This window comes from Tenrec ecaudatus, chromosome 6 (genome assembly GCF_050624435.1).
Source record: "Tenrec ecaudatus isolate mTenEca1 chromosome 6, mTenEca1.hap1, whole genome shotgun sequence".
NCBI lineage: Eukaryota > Metazoa > Chordata > Mammalia > Afrosoricida > Tenrecidae > Tenrec > Tenrec ecaudatus.
This window is the reverse complement of record NC_134535.1, coordinates 38,435,490-38,453,318: the sequence shown is the minus strand read 5'-3', so window position 1 is coordinate 38,453,318 and position 17,829 is coordinate 38,435,490. Positions and strand designations below refer to the sequence as shown.

General features: G+C 43.3%; 1 protein-coding gene across 4 annotated transcripts in view; it reads right to left on the bottom strand.

The window, feature by feature from the left end:
* The window catches only part of ATP2B1 (ATPase plasma membrane Ca2+ transporting 1), a 123,034-nt gene extending 105,989 nt beyond the window's left edge, over window positions 1-17,045 (bottom strand). The window contains exons 1-2 of one of the 4 annotated variants that reach the window (XM_075551192.1): window positions 16,277-16,530; window positions 8,658-8,755 (exon numbers count right to left, since the gene is read on the bottom strand). The gene's annotated coding sequence lies outside the window, so the exon portion shown is untranslated. Of the gene's footprint in view, window positions 1-8,657; window positions 8,756-16,276; window positions 16,531-16,901 lie in introns of those variants that run through there. The other 3 variants (XM_075551191.1, XM_075551189.1, XM_075551188.1) reach the window with 3 other exon arrangements.
* Between the last annotated feature and the right edge of the window lie 784 nt (window positions 17,046-17,829).

Below are 17,829 nucleotides of genomic sequence, written 5' to 3'. Positions count from 1 at the left end.
GTACCATTCAGTAACACTGGTGGCTGCTAATCACAAGGTCAGCATTTCTAAACTACCAGCTGTTGCTCCTCAGAAGAAAGATGAAGCTTTCTTTCTACCTCTGTTAGTTATTTAGTCTCAGAAATCCACATATCACTGTGAGTTGGTAACAATTTGATGGTAGTGCGTTTGGACCATTATAATTCAATACAAATACAAATTAGAAATTTTTTATGAGAAAATGATGTAGTTTTGTTAAAAATATAATACAATTACACCTACATTTAGCATACTAATATATATGTACAAGGAAGAAATAATTAAAAAATTAAAGTTGGCTATATGTCAGAGGTGGGCGTGCAAGTGATTTTGCTTTATTTTTATTCTCTTCCACATTTTCCAAACATAATACAATCTACATTAGATTTTTAGCTGGTAAAAGGTGATGTAAGCCACTTTGTTTTCTGAAAACCATTAATAACCATTTTCATTTTCTATAGAGCTTATCTTGCACACAGATTTCACTGAACCCATGTACTTAAATGAGTTGATATTTGTAATTGCTTAGAAACTACCTGGCAGGTAAACAGCAGCCACACAGATGTTGATTTTATTCCATATAGAGTGGTGGGTCTATTTTTATGCTACCTTGACAAAAACATATTATTTCCTCCTCCCCAAATTCTAACATCTCGGAGATAATTGCCTCTATCTCTGAGATTCTAGTTTGGTCAAAGAAATTAAATTTAAAAAAATCAATCAAATTCTTAAAAAAGAGAGAAACCTGGAATTTTCAAACCAACTTTTAAAGCATACCTATAAAAGTATCTACACCTTAGCAGATTTATTAAAGTCATTTTCAATTCCATATTCTATAGTATTAATAGCTGACATTAAAAAGAATATATACTTAACCTGATAAGAAATATAAAGAAATCATACACCAGGCTAATCAGAGACCTGTGTGTAATTGTTAGGAAATAAAATATCCTTAAAAAATTCTGAACTCCTTGGCATGTATGTTTGTGTGTGTCAGTGTACGAATTGATACCTGTGTGAATCAGGAACCTTGGTGGTGCTGTCCATTAAGTGATGGGCCATCACCCCCAAAGTCAGCTGTTGAAACTTTCCAACTGCTCTGAGAGAAAAAGACGATGGCATCTGCCCCTGTACGGTGTACAGCCTCAGAAACCTCATAAAGGATGGCTGTGAGTCAGAATAGGCTCAGCAGCAGTGGTTCCATAGCTTGCAGATAGGTCATGAGGGAACAGAGACTCTTCAAACTAAAGATGATGGCAGTGAACTATTCTACGCAGAGCAGCCGGTCTCAACCTGTGGGTTGCGACCCCTTTGGGGTTGAACAACCCTATCATAGGGGTTGCCCAATTCACAACAGTAGCAAAATTACAGTTATGAAGTAGCAACGAAAATAATCTTATGGTGTGTGTGTGGGAGGAGGGGGGGGGTGTCACCGCAACAGGAAGAACTGTATTAAAGGGTCACGGCATTTGGAAGGTTGAGAACCACTGATATAAGGGGTCAAGGAACTTGAACTTGGAAAGTGAGGGAAGACTTAGGACAGACATCTAGGAAATAAAGAAAATTTTAAGTTTTTATAGACCATTCACTACAATATCCTCAATAAAGTCCACATTGCTCACTTAGGTGCTTGTATAAATTGACTAATTTGCTCATAGTAATCCTGAGTTCTGCATGCGATTTTTACAAGACTGCAGGTGTAGGAACCTGAATGACACATGTAGGTTATTCATCTATTTATAGGTACCCCATATAGAGATACATACATTTTGGACTTTGACAAACTTATACATGAAGTAAATTTTGTTTAGAAAACATATACAAGGCTGTCTTTCCTTGTTTTTTTTTAAACATCAGCAGTCCTCTCTAATATACTCTGAGGCCACTGGGACTAGTATTTTTAATATTCTAGTTGTTTGTTTTAATACCAGAGTTAGTTTATTGTGCCAACCTGGCTAATAAACATGTGTAGAGTTAATTGAAGGGCAGAGAGATAAATGGCTCAATGAGCCTTGCCTTTGGAATTCTTGGGTCTCTTGCTTTGTGATGGTCGGACCAGGGTGCAGCTGTCTTAGCCAGTTCCCCGCTTCAGCTGGCAAAGCGCACTTCCTGCAAGACATCCTAGAGGAGAAGCTGCATGGACCTAGCCTGATGCAGCCCTGAGTGCTGGAGCAGCCATGTGGAGACCCTGCCAGCGTTGAGATGCTTACACGTTCACTGACTCGGCTTTCCTCCTGCAGTCGGTGTCATGGTGTGTGTTCTGTGAGATGGAGGAGGACTTTGTGGATTGGTGTCGGACATGTAGGTTAATGTTGGACTTGTGGGCTAGGGCAGCACTAGGTTGGGATGTTTTCTTGATGCGTACTTACATGAGTTTCTGTGGATTTGTTTCTCTAAAGTACCCAGACTAACACAGTACCTAACTCCAGCTCTACAAACAATGCTGGCGGCGTTACTTACTTCCTCAGTTTAGGTATCATACTATAACCTATCTGTTATTAACATTCGTCACCAACTTCAACATAGTGCAAATGCTTCTCAAAGTACTTTTATGTAGAAATCTAAAGAAAATTCAACTCGATTAAAAAGTGGGCAGAAAGGAAAAAAAAAAGTGGGCAGAAAGGTATGAAGAGATGCTTCACCAGAGAACAAGTATGTTATGGGAACCCAGCGTATTATTCACCAAGGAACTGTGCAAGCAAATTGTGATGTAGCCATACAAAAAATACTAATCCCCAATAACCAATAATGATTAATATACACAATATAAAAATTTCATCTCTAAATAATCACACAGAGTGAAAAAAGTCAGACTAAGAACACAACGTACTACGCCTGGCATGGCATCCCACCAGACCTGGCTACTCCGAAAGGCCAACAAGCAGACCTGGAACTATTTATAGGGTTTTCTTTGCCAGTTTTTTTTTTTTGGTTTTTTTTGTTGCTTTGTATTGCTCTTCTTGTTTGGGGGCTTACTATTGTCTCTGCATTTCTATCTAGATAAAATAGGTGAGATAAACAATCCAGAGGAGAAAACAGGGCTGAGATTGGTGGGGGGGTGGGGCACATGAGAGAGGGGAAGGCAGGAGAAAGGAAGTGGGTGTTAACAAACCCAGGGACAGGGACAAGGGAACAAGTGATTGATGGCAAGAAAGGTGTAAGAGACCTGGTAGGGCTTGATCAAGGGCAATGTAACCAAGAGAAATTACTGAAACCCAAATGAAGGCTGAATATGATAGTGGGACAAGAGCAAAGTAAAAGCAAACAGAGGAAAGAACTAGGAGGCATAGGGCATTTATTGAGATTTAAATACAGGCATGTACATATGTAAATATATTTACATATGACAATAGGGAAACAGATCTTGGTACATATATTTATAGGTTTAGTATTAAGGTAGCAGATGGACAATGAGCCTCTAACTCAAGTACTCACCCTCAACGCAAGAACACTTTGTTCTAATAATCTGGTATTCCATGGTGCTCACCTTCCCGACAAGATCACTGATGACAAAATGGGTGCATAAGCAAATGTGGTGAAGAAAGCTGATGGTGTCCAGCTAACAAAAGATAGCGTCTGGGGTCTTAAAGGCTTGAAGATAAACAGCGAGCATCTAGCTGAGAAGCAACAAAGTCCACATGGAAGAAGCACACCAGCCTGTGTGACCATGAGGTGTCGAAGGGAACAGGACCCAGAACAAAAAATCGTATCATTGTGCATGAGGGGGAGTGCAAAGTGGAGCCCCAAAGCCCATCTGTAGACAAATGGACATCCCCTTACAGAAAGGTAGCGGGAGGAGACAAGCTAGTCAAGGCGCAGTATAGCACCGTTGAAACATACAACTTTCCTGTAGTTCTTGAATGGTCCCCCCCCCACCTGCCCCACTATCATGACCCCAATTCTACCTTACAAATCCGGTTAGACCAAAGCATGTACACAGGTACAGATAAGAGCTGGAAACACAGGGAATCCAGGACAGATAAATCCCTCAGGACCAATAATGGGAGTAGCGATACCAAGAGGGTAAAGAAAAGGTAGGGGGAGAATGGGGGAGCTGATCACAACGATCTACATATAACCCTCACCCAGGGAAATGGACAATAGAAAAGTGGGTGAAGGGAGACATCAGTCAGTGTAAGACATAAAAATTAATAATTTATAAATTATCAAGGGTTCATGAGGGAGGGAGGGTGGGAGGGGGAGAAAAATGAGGAGCTGGTACCAAAGGCTCAAGTAGAAAAAAAGTGCTTTGAGAATGATGAGGCCAATAAGTGTACAAATGTGCTTGCCACAATGGGTGGATAAATGGATTGTGATGAGTTGTATAAGCCCCCAATAAAGTGATTTAAAAAAATGTACAACTCATGTACATATAGTTACTGAAAATCCAAACTAAGCTATAGTGATAAAACAAAACAAACCCAGACCAGTGATTACTTGATGGTAGAAGATGAGAAGGAATGTAAGGAGACTGCTAAGAGGCACAAAGAAATTTTTAGTGGGGTAGCTGCGTGCCCAAGTTGATTCTGGTGATGGTGCCAGCAGTAAATATATAATCATGACAGGTTTTTTTCACTTTATGTGTGTGAAGCTAACTACATGTCAATTGTACCTCAATGAATATACATTTTTAATTATTTTAATTATGAGAGAAAAATTGTGACACGAATAAACGAACTAGAAGCTTGGGAGCCACAGGTGGGGCTCTCTAGCAATGGAGTTGATTGTATTCTTTGGACAACCTCACACGTCTAATCCTACATCAGAATCTTTGTCTTTTCCCCTGTCCAAGTTAGAGCTCTTCGTAAAGACACCTCCACTCTGGTTGCCAGCAGTCTGAAAACTAGTAAGGGAAAGTGGTCAGGTCCTTCCAGTAAACATGTAAGCCTAAATAGTTTCAGTGTAGTGCCCTGGTTGACAACTGTGCCCAATATTCCCCACTAAGTTTAGTCTTTTCTAGAAAACAAGCTTACAGTCTTCTGCAAGGATAATGGAAACGGGTCTCAGAGCTCAGAGTGAGAAAGGGAGCTGAGTATTCTTCATTTTCCAACCAGAAGTTTGGTTTTCCTCCCACTGTAGTTTAGTTTCCTCTAACTCTGGGGATTTTACAACAGGAGGGAAGGCTTCAAAAAGTTTCTGGATGGGAGGGTAGAGGGAGAGTGGGTTGGAAAGAGGGAACCGATTACAAGGATCTACATGTGGCCTCCTCCCTGGGGGACGGACAACAGAGAAGGGGGTGAAGGGAGACGCCGGGCAGGGCAAGATATGACAAAATAATAATCTATAAATTATCAAGGGCTCATGAGGGAGGGGGGAGCAGGGAGGGAGGGGGAAAAAATGAGGACCTGATGCAAAGGGCTAAGTGGAGAGCAAATGCTTTGAACATGATGAGGGCAAAGAATGTACAGATGTGCTTTATACAATTGATGTATGTGTGGATTATGATAAGAGTCTTATGAGTCCCTAATAAAATGTTTTTAAAAAAGCTCTGGAAACACAGAACTAAAACATTATGGAAGTTTTTCACAAACTTTTTGAAACCCCTTTGTATCCAGAGTTGCTTTGGGATTTTTCCATTAATGACTGTGTGTCTACTAAGTCTGATACAATCCAGCCAGCTCCTTCCAATATTCTGCTGTGAAGCTTACCTTTCCCTTGTGGACTTAGGGCTTTTTAAGAATTCTACTCTCATTTTCGTTTACCTTTGGCAGAGTAAAGTTACATGCCAGTATATATGCAACTTCTTTAGTTGGAAATCTTGGTTAATTTAGCTCTTCAGTAAATCTATCTTTGTGAATTAAGAACAGTGTACCACACATAAAACATTAAATACTAAACTAGTTACATAATAAAGTACAAGGAAAACCTAAAACAATAAAGAAATAAATTATGAAAAATTTGGGATGATACACCTCAGTTTGAGTCCTTGGACGGTGGAAAACATTTACGAATGTGGCTACTAAATGAATGGCTAGAGGTTCATTCACGCAGAGGTGCTTTTAAAGAATGGTCTGGTTGAAAATGCAGTCATTTAAAATCTTACGAAACATAAATCTACTCTAACGCACATGGGAATGCCCTGAGTAGAAGTTGACCAGATAAATGTTAACTGGTATATCTGCCGTGGGCACACATTTTTTAAAAAAATTAAAAGCACAAAAAGAAAATTACATAAAACCACAAGACTTTAATTCTAGGCTTCAAATCAGTTCAGTCACAGCTGAAGCAAAGCTCTAACAAACCTGAATTTTTAAATTTGGGTGAAGCAAAACAGCATCTGCATGGGAAAAATTGCAGGTTGAAGTGAATCTCTGGAAGGGGAGATTTGGAAAAGCCACGGTGAGCTGTCTCAGGAGCCCAACTCGGAAACTGGCTTATTGCCAGGACTGTGCAGCAATACACATTCAAAGCGATGTGGTCAGCCACCTTGTGTGAGCAGGGTAACCTGGTTTCTGACTGCTAATCAAGAGTTAGGTGTTACGCAATGCTCACACTGCCTTTGTTTTCCAGGAGATGAAATCTCTAAAGGGGATTCAGTTCACAATAATTTCATTCAAATTCATCCACATGTTGTCCATCGGGTCTGTTTTCTGGATTTGCTTCATATGCCATGACTGAGCGGGAATAAACACAGGAAAAAAAGACAAGGCTGTCTGCTCCCATAAAGATTTACAGTTTCAGAAATCCTATACAAAGTCCGTCAATTCAATGGCAGTGGAAAAGCCAACTTTCATGTTTAAATCTAGAAAGTCCCTAGATGCCATCAAAGAGTAAAATCCCAAATCAATAGTTTTAGATTAAGTCTCAGACAGGAATATCATAAAGATATAGTGTCTGAGAAAGGAGAACATTTCTAGCAAAAGAAAGGATGCCAGCATGAGTTAAGAAAATCAAGTAGGTCCCAATTTCGAAAAATGCATACAAAAAGATTAAAGTTGAAGCTCAAAAACAAATTAATTAAATTAATTAATTAAACCAAAATCTATTCCATGGAAAAGGAAAATGGGATGTCTATCGGATCTTTGGTTTTGGACACAGGAATTCAGGGGCCTGCCATCCGTCACCTCGTTCCTGTTTCCGAGGGGCTCTCCCACACTGTCAGCCTCCTAGCTACACTAAGGTCCTCTACCTCCATCGTTTCAACCACTGTTGTAAGAAGTGTCAAAAGAAAAAAGTTCCTGAAGCTCAAAAATATTTTTTATTTTTTTTTAAACATTTTTTTCTTCTTTTAAAAATTTTAAACCTACTATTGTGAATTGGGTGGTGGTGTTACAGGGCAAATTGGTTTTCCATCCAGTCATTCATACACATTTTGCTTCATTCATTGATTGTAATCCCCTCAATATAGCATCACTTTTCCCACTTCCTCCATGCGTTTCCTATTTCTGTTCCTCCTCCTTTCCTAACCCTTCTGAAACTCGTCCATAGCTGAATGGTGTCCTTCTGATCTCAAATGGTAGATCAAAGTAAGGAGGGTGTACCTCACTAGTGCTATTGTTTCGCTTTATAGAAATGCCTATTGTTTGGCTGAAAACTGAGACGCGGGGATGAGTTCATTTCCAGACCTGAAAGGTGACTAAGGGCAACAGTCTCCAGGGCTCATGAATCACTTTTTTAAGCAGACAGACAACAAAACTGTTATTCTTATAGCATCATTAATTATGGGTCATAGTTTCATAAATAGAAAAGAGGGCAGGTTTGAAGCAAAGAAATACGTTGTACATACATGTGTCACAGTAGAAAAAGATAAAAACTTATTGCACTCACCTATTTCACTTTTGCTGGCTCCATGTAACTCTGCCCCTTCTAGATGTTATTTTCTTTTTTTCACTAACAAAACTATCTCCTTTGACCAACTATTTTAATTACTACTCTAATACCAAAGTATGAACAAATTCCAGAATTCCTTCTTCAATCTTACCAAGAAGGAGGTACATAAAAGCTTAAGGAATTTGAAGAACAATGAAAATAGAAATACACTTGTATAGTTTTAGCTGCATCAGTTTCACTGGCAAATCTTTGCCAAAGCAACTTTTATTATTTTCATTCATTTTTAATATACAGGTTTATACACTGAATCTATACAAATCGTCCCAAGCCATTGTATTCTCCACTGCATCATATGCACATGAAAGCTTGGCATTAAAAAAGGAAGTCCACAGAAAAATCGATGTTTTTGAGCTGTGGTGCTGGAGAAGAATATGTAAAGTATCATGGACCATTAAAAAGGCAAACCAATCTGTGTTGGAAGAAGTAAGGCCAGAAGGCTCCTTAGAGACAGGGATGGCAAAACAGTCCGGTAAAAGAACATCATGTTTGGTAAAGGGGAAGAGGGGCGAAAAAGAGGGAGGTCCTCAAGGAGATGGACTGACAGTGGCTGCACCTATGGGCTCCGGCATGGGGACACCTGGGAGGACGGTGCAGGGCTGTGCAGTGTTTGGTTCTGATGTGCACAGGGTCACGATGGGTAGAAGCAGACTCAATGGCACCCAACAAGAGCAGCATGTAAATGAAATTACAACTCCATGGATTATAGGAGCAGTCAACAGAAATGACAAATTACAGCTTTCGCTCTTGACCTAAGGAGGGCATTTGGAAGAATGCCACTACTCTTTTAAACGGTAATAGAGCTTGTATACCTACACTTCTTCCTGATGCCTACAGTGATTCTGTACCCGTCACGGACAACAGTTCACTCTCAGGTCATGGAAAAGAACTCTCCCAGAAAAATTAGAACCTGTAGCAAACAGAGATTTCAATACTTAGTTCCAACAATATTCCTATCAATAAATAGCAATTACAAGAGTATCATCATTTAAGTTGTAAACTATAAAATGCACTTTAAATTAATAGCATTTTATATCATGCAATGTGCCAACGGAGTACAAATCCAACAAGAACTTCTTAATAACATCAATCCTGATGAAAGGAAAAGATGCCACAAGCCAAAGGACAATGAAATTAGTTCATTTAAAATACAATTTCTTACTGCTACCATAATGATTTATTATAACCCAAATAAATTTTTACATAAGCAGACTAATCGCCACACTAAATTCAGAAGTGAAAAAGTATTTCCTATGTAGAAGCTAAATTCTACTGACCGGTAATGGATTTATGAAATAAAGCTGCCCTCCCGAAATGAAGCAAGTTGTCCAATAAAACCATCTTAGCAAGGTTAGAATTTCAAAGATAAAAAGGCTTTACAATTTCGCCAAGAATTTCCTAAACCATATGAGTTTTATTTTAACAAAGCAACCTATACAATGTATGAATCATAAATCTACTTACCAAAAGTACTGATTAAAACTACATAACCTCAAAAACTCATCTCATCGCAATTTTAACTATATTATCTCTGAGTGACATGAGTGAACAAGACAAATGAATATAAAATTAGGTGGGACAAGTGTGACCCAAACGACTAAAGCCAGGAAATCCAAACTACAAAAACAATGAGGGTAAATGGAAAAGGGATGGTCAGGTTTAAACAAAAAGACTGAGGGGCCTTATCAGGCTATAAGTACCCTGGTGGCGTAGCATGTTACCTTGAGGTGCGAATCACAACATCAGTACGGTAAGTAGTTCAAATCCACTAGCTGCTCCGCAGATGGGGCTTTCTTCTGTAAACAGTTAGTCTCAGAAACCCACATGCACAGTGCTACCCTGTCCTATCGGATCTCTGAGTAGGCGGTGACTCCATGGCAGTGTCCTGGTTTATCAGGACGAGAAGGAACCCTGCTGGCAGAGTAGTTACTCACTGGGCTGCTAAACTAAGGTCAGTAGTACAAAGCTACCAGGCACGCAGTGCAAATTAGGCTATCTACTCCCATGAAGAGCTCGTCTCAGAAACCCAAAGGGCAGTTCTACTCTGTCCTATAGGGTCACGAGGAGTTGGCATCGACTCAATGGCGGCGAGTTTGGTTTTCATCAGGATAAGAAAGTAGTCCTAGCAGTGCTATGGGTGAGGCATGTATTGGCTGCTAGCCAAAGCCAGCAATTCAAACCCACCGTCTATCTGCTCCAGGTGGAAAAATGAACCTATCTGCTCCTATAAAGATATATAGTCTCAGAAACCCCATCTAGGACTACCTGGGAGTCAACATGATGGCAATGGGTTAGTGTTGTTATTGATGGTGTGTGTGTGTGTGTGTGTGTGTGTGTATACACACGTGCGTGTGTAATTAAGGTAAGGCATAGATTATAAAGCTCAGTTCATTAAGTACTCAGCTGCTAGCTGAAAGATTGGGGAATCAAAACCACCAGTCACTGACGGAAAAGGATGTGGCAGTTTCCTTAATTTAAAGACTGCAGCTTGGGAAATGCTCCGAGGGGAGCTATGATCAGAACCAACTCGATGGTTCCAAGACTGCCTTTTTGGTCAAAGAAAGAGAAAACGCACAGGTGTATCTGTGAGACCGTCAGACGATGAACAATAATTCAGTACTGCAGCACTGGCCAACTCCAGGAAGTGCCATCCAGACTGTGTTCTATGTAAATAGCACCACCTGGAGGTGTGCAAAGTGGAGATACAGTGAGATGCGTCACAAGAAGGGACTCTGAAATACACCAGCAAAACACTACACACATTTGGATCTATCCACTTATATTTGTCTTCATCCCCCACCCCACCCCCTTTCCCCAGGAATCCTCTATGAACATTTCTCAGAGCACATGTTCTAAAACACTGAACTATCTTATAATAGCATCACCATGTTTCGAGAAAGAAAAATGAAGAACCACTGAATGTTTCAGTGAAGAAATAGCTGCGGGAAAGCTATTTAAAAATAACAACATTAAAATCCCAGCACAAATATGAAAGGCAGGTTCAATCAGCAAATCTGAGAATTTTGTGAGTTTACAATTGTTTTAAATTTTCCTCCTGGGAGCAAACTAGCTCACTAGGTTAATTAACAATAGACCCACATAGCTAATAATCGTTATTAAAAAACATCTTTTAAATGAAAGTCAAATCCTTTTTAAGATGTTTTTCAGGCAACCTAAAACTAATACAACACAGCTACCTGAGATTTTGAGAAGCCTTACTTTGAAAGTTATAACTTTTAACAGTTATGAGGAAAGGTTTCTCCAGAGCTTTTCTGAGTTTCTCTCTGCCAAAAACCACCACTAATTTAGATTTCAGCAGTTATTAATAAATTGAAACCTATAATTCCAAAACACACCCTAAGAAAGGGTCAGCAGCCCCAAGCTTTTGGAGCAACATCAAAAATAAATGTTCAACATATTCTTTATAGAGACTTGCTTTGAAATTAATTTTCCTATAAATAGAATTTAATACAAGTGCAGGCTATTTACTTAGGAAGTAACTTAAGTAACCACAGACTAGTCTTCTGAAAGAAGAGAATATACACACAGATAACTAAAGTATTTTAAACTGTAAAGAATTCTACAATTGTCACAAGACCACCAAATCAATACATCTAACTTGCCACAGTGGTCAAAACTATTGGAAAGCAATAACAAAGATTGGTCCATCATTAAATGATTCAATGGCATCTTCAGAATTTATAAAGGGACATCAACCATATAACTATAACCTCATTACATATTCAATGTCAGTGCCTCTCAAAAAAACTACTGGGGCCCCAATCCAAATCTGTGGAATCAGAACTGCAGGGCAATGCCAAAGGATCTGTACTTTCAGTATCTCTCCCAGATGATTTTCATGCCCGCTAATGGAGGAGACCCACTACCTTACAAGGTTCTAGATTTCAGAAACTAGCAATCTTATTTTTATGAAATAACAAGTTGCTTCTTCCAAAGCATTTAGGCAAAATGTTCTAAAAACATTTTGGCAGGAAAAAAAAGTGTATTCTTTAAAAACAGATATTAAAGGATCATTTTAATATAGAAATCATTTAGCAGGTCTTTTATTACAAAATTCATAACATTAAAAAAAAGCCAATTCGCAATGTTAAAAAGTAGTGTTTCAAACGTTCCAATTATGTACTTATATTAAGTAAATTATGTTTACATTATATGAAACATATCCAATGAATGCATTTACAAAGCCAAATCCAAATAAAACCTGTTTATTTTCCATTATTAAATTTACTCTGGTTAGAAATTGATTTTTATGAACTTACATAACTTTCAAAAACACATATAATGGAAATAGCATTGAAGCAAAAGAAGCCACCTAGATTCCAATTCTGGCTAATCGACCAGCCCACTATATGACCGTAGGGCCTAGGCAAATCGTATTACCCGTGGGGAAGGCATTGTACAATTGTCTACCATACTCATATCACAAAGTTACTTTTTGTGAGACTCAAATGAGATCATATAGAAGTAGTCTGGAAAATTACAAAGCACTTCACAAATCAAAGGCATTATTATTAAGGCAGAAAAATTTAAATGATGTTATCTTTAGCTGCTTACTATAAAACAAGATTACCCCAAAATTGAAATGCATGATGACATGTACACAATAAAATACACAAAACTAACCTTTAAGGTTCAAGAAGATACTGAGCTGTCCTATAAATTAAAAGCATAAAACAAAGAACTTCATTACGTTTTCTTTCCTAAACCTCTATTTATGAGATATATTTATTGGCTCAAATCCTAAACTAAACTAGATGGGCCATGAGTTGGTAACTGTCTTAAGTGGCCAGTAAATATATTCCATGTATTTTGCAATGTCATAATAAAAAATTAAAACAATGCATAGGTGGCTATGTGTATATAACCCTTGTAAAAGTTTAGTAACTTGTTTTAAAGGTTATCTCTATTTGAAAATTATTCTTTCAACTCTTGGTTCATCTTTTTCATGCATTCTTCAGGTTCTATGTATACCAAAATAATTACTCATGCTATCAGAACACATCATGACATCTACTAGCAACTAACTATCCTTTCAACTGAACTGTAGAGATGTAATTTTTACTTTTCTGACTCTTGATTCTTTACTATATTTGGTGGTTTTTCATTCCCAAAATGACATTTTAAAATGTAAAAATGACCAGTTTTAGCTGTATGTAAGGGGGTGGAGGGCGGAGCTTCAAAAAGCTCACCGAAAAATGGAATTACGATATAATGGCATTTTCCCACTAATTTTTTTTTAAGGCCCTTTGTATGTGGTAACACATAAGAAGAAAGGGGCAAATACTCTTTCTTTGGTCAATATTGAAAAGGATTACATTATAAATCAGTTATTTGCTTTTAAATCTGTTAACTTATATTTCAATTAATAAAAGACTTTCTATCTAAAATGAAGTTAATATGCCAAAGGAGATAATAAATCTCACCGAAAGAACGGTTTCTATCAAAACCTGCAAAAGAATGTGTAACAACTACCCTGTGTACATCAACCTAACTGCACAAATAAAATCCTTTAACCTGGGATTTTATTTTCACAGCTTGAAAAAGACCACATAAAAATATATAAATCACCTTTACTTCAGATATTCTGCTTAATTTCAGTATTTATAGACTTACCTATAGTTCTACAGGTAGGTTTTTAGTAATCCATGAAGGAACTGGAAATGTTAAATCAAAAATTAAATGCAAACAGGACAGTAATATCATGTCGTTTATAATTAGAACTATGCTTGGAACCATCCCTACATAAGCTTATACTTATTATTGGAGCACTAAAACCAGTTCTTCGTGTTATATTTGCAGTTACAAATCATCAAAACACACTTTACCTCTATACCATAGATTTTTGATGGGGTGGCTGAGGTTAGTAAGCAAAGTGGGAGGGGAAGAGAAATCTCACCAATTTAATTGTCACCAAAGCATTTTTCCCTAAGCATGAAAACTCCATTTTTATTAATCGGAAGTGCATTAAAGAGGAGTCACATACAAAAATCCTTTCTCCCACCACACTCTCTAATAACTTTGAAAATAAGTACTTCTGCTAGAACTCCTCATCGGCATTATTTAAACATCAATTTAAAACTTTAAAAGAGTTATTGTTGGAAGATGACAAGTTGTTTGCATATTTTAGACTCTTCTGTTAATAGCATAGTCGCTAATAAAAATGTGAAACTGTCATCACGGTTGGTTGGTAGTCACCCTCATGTAGCACCATTCACAAAGCAGCCATCATTTTTCTTATTTTTTCTCTATGTAGATCCACTCTACCAATCCTCCTGTTAAATGACCATAAACATGGATTAAAACGGTATTTTCACATCTCAGTATCATATATTATGTCCCAAGTATCCGCTTCAAAACCATGATTTCCCATACAATGGCAGAAAGTCTCCCCAATAGTGAAACAATGAACACAGAAGTGGAAAAACTGAAGCATGCCAGTAATGAAATAATTGATAAAAATCAAGAAGGCAAATACTCTCCTTTTTAGCCTTTGTAATAAAAGAAAAATCACAAAATTTTAAATTAAAGGTGGCGCTGTCCTCAACTCACCCGAATATGACTCACTTTGCAGACTATATGGTAGAAAATAACGGTTACTTTTCAAAGATCCTTGCAGTTACACCCAGCCAAAAATCAGGACACAGATCCACCCTTAATTACAGTAATTTACTGTCTCATGCAAAGCAAGGTAGAAACTAAAATGCCCCCTCCCCTGAAATTAAGGCTAAGCCCATTTCTAATACTAGTTTTCAAAGGTTTTCAATAAACAATTTAAAATGTAAAACCTTTTCCATTTGCTTCAAATTTGAACCTGCTGGGGAGAAAAGGAAAAAGAAGGGGGGTTCAAAAGAAAAGCACAACTATAAAAATCAGATTCTCCAATCCCTCTTAACTCCCCAATCCATTCCAGTCACACACCAAGGGCAGTGTGTAAGAGGCAGGTCTGAGCAACCTAGCCCTCCATCCACCCCGCCGTCCACCACCATCCAAAGGGTTCCACACCCTCTGACCCATGGGTCTCATACAAACCAGGCCCGGAGAAGAATTATAAACACACCCACGCGGAACACGAGCTTTATTTTACAAGAAGACGGTCTTCAGGTGGGGGAGGTTAAACACAACAAAGGCTTCCATGTTGAAAAGCAGACCGTCTACATATGTGCATACAGATAGCTACACACATAAAAAGATCCGCATAACTAATTCATCATGAACAGCAATCGATATCAACAGGAGCCATTTAGATGATAGATAAACCAAGCAAAGTAGCTTGCCCAGCAGCCAAAGGTGACTGTCTGCAGCGCTCCGAAACCCGGAGGGCAGAGTAAAAATGTGTCTGCGGGGGAAAGTCCAACACGATGTGGCTCTACAGAGCCCCCCAATCTACCCCTGACCACCGCCTGCTGCCCTGGCTCCAGCACCGCTACACCGCTCGCTCAGGAGGCAAGTGCTCCCGGCACCGCGAGTCCCGCAGAAAACTGCTGAATGAAATGCAAACGGAGACCAACCTGGCGGGGGACTGCAGTCCAGACCCAGAGGCCGGTAACCAGCTCAGCCACGGGCTTCTCCGGCAGGATGGAATAAATGAGGGGAGCACATGCCCTCCCGGCACTGGCATTCGCTCTTTCTTGGAGACCTTTTCCGAAAGGGAGGCGCGAGCGAGTGTAGCATTTTGTTGGAGGATTTTTGGTTTTGGTTTACGTAGTTTGGACGGATTTTTTAAAAACCCAACTAAGTCCTTGAACATGAATCGGAAGCAACCGTGCACATCTTAGAAATCTCTTACTGAAACGGGGGGGGGGGGGATAAAATGGCAAGGCGAGGTGGTTCTCCAACTCCGGGGAACCACCGTCCTGCAAGACACACGCCGGCCAACAGCCCCGGCTAGGGGCCACCCAAGGGCCCCAGCTCCCATCCCGGTCCGCAGCGCGCCCGGGAGGAGGGGGGCGGGGGGTGCTCAGGCCGGGGATTAGAGGGGTGACCCTCGCTGGGTGCCGGGAGACGGAGCGCCGGCTACCGCTGCCCTCAAGGTCACCACGAGTCGGGCAGGGGCGGCCGGCGGCTAGAGGGGCTGCGGCTCGACCAAGCGGCTCGGGCGCAGCCAAGGACCCGCGGGTGTGGACACGTCGCCCACTGAGCACCGTCCCTCTGGCCTGGGCGGGGACTGCCGGCAGGACCCGGCGCGGAGGCGCACGCTGAGCAACCAGCTCACCTTTACGGTCTACGGTCTCCCCTCCCCGGGCGCGCCGCTCGGCAGGAGACAACCTGTGACGACCCCCCCAACCCCCCACCCCGAAAGCCCCCGTCAACTTCTCCCGAATCCGCCGCAGTACGCACGGCAACCGGCTGGCAGGACCCCGTCCCCGGTGTCCCGCCCGGCCTCCCCGCAGGTGACCTGCTCGCCACTCACCTCACCCAGCAACAGAAACCATTTTCGGGGGGGTGGTGTACGGGACGCTGCGGGAGGGTCGGGGGGCAGTGAGGGGGAACGCGAGGCGCAGAGATAGGAGGCTTGGTCCTCGGCACGTCCGTACCCCGCCCGCCCGGCTCCGGGCGCCACGCGGAGCTGCGCTTGCACCTCGAGGATGAGGCGGCCGCGGAGCCCAGAGGCTCGGCGTCCTACAGCCGGGGTTCCCTACTCACGCTGCCCGGCGAGGAGGCGGCGGCGGCGCCCGAGGAGGAGGAGGAGGAGGCAGCGGCGGAGGAGGCGGCGCCCGACCCGGCCCGGCCCCCGCCCAGAGCCCAGCTGCCGCCCGCGTCCCCGCAGGACCCGCCTCCCGGGCTCCGCAGAGCCGCACACAGGGCGCGCCGCTCCGGCACGGGCAGCTCCGCCGGCCTCACGCAGTGGCCCGCAGCGGGAGCGGCGGGAGGGTGCACCCACTCCCCGAGCCCCACAGCCCGGGCCGCTCGGGGCGGATCCCGCGGTCCCCGGGGCGCTTCGGACACGAGGGGTTGCGCGCCGCTCCGGGGAGGGGCCCTGGCTGCACCGGGTGGCCGGCAAGACGGCCGGGGGAAGGCAGGGGCAGAACTCTCACCCGTTCCGGTCCGGCGCTCCCTTTCCTTCACCCCCGCACGCCTCCCGCTCCACGCTGGCGGCGCAGCTGCTCCCGCTGCCACTACTCTCGCCGCCGCCGCCGCCGCCGCCGAAGCTCGCGCCGTCGCTGCTGCTGCTGCCTCGGCTGGGCGCGGTCACGTGACGCGGCCCGCGGGGAGCCTGGGGGCGGGCGGGTGCGCGCGCGCGCGCACGGAGGAAGCGCGACTCGGACGGGGCTCCCGAGAGCGGCGCGGCGCGGCGCGGCTCGGCACCGAGGGGGCGTTTAAAAGGGGAGGACCCAGCGCGCGCGCCCCCGGCTGGCGAGTGTGCGCCCAGCGATTAGAACTTGCCGCGCGGTCGGGAAAGGGTGGCCGCAGCGAGGGGCGGGGGAACTCGCGCCTCCGCGAGCCCCTCCTCCTCTTCCTTCCCGGAGAGCCGCGGCTGGGCCCTGCCCCCGCCCCCTCTCGCTCGCCCCTGCCCCCGCCCCCTCCCGCTCGCCCCTGCCCCCGCCCCCTCCCGCTCGCCCCTGCCCCCGCCCCCTCCCGCTCGCCCCTGCCCTGGGCTGATGCCTGCGATTGGCTGGCGGGCTCTGACGTCCGTGTTTCCATGACGTGTCGGGGCGGGGGGAGCGGCGGGGGAGGAGGGGGCGGCTCGGGCGCGCGGGGCGGTGATTCCATCAGTCACCGCCGCGGCCGGGGCGAGGGGTCGGCTCGCTGCGGCGCCGTGCGGAGGCAGGAGAGCCACGACTGCCGCAGTAGGAGCGCGGGCGCCCTTCACCTGAGACGCCGCCCGGGCCGCCGTCCCCCGGGGCCCTGGAAATGGGCCGGCGGGCGGACGGGACGGAGGCTCTTGACGTGGACAGGTTCAGGCGGACTTCGCCTCGGCGGCCACTCGAACGACTGTGGCCCTTTCTCAGCCCCACCCCGTAC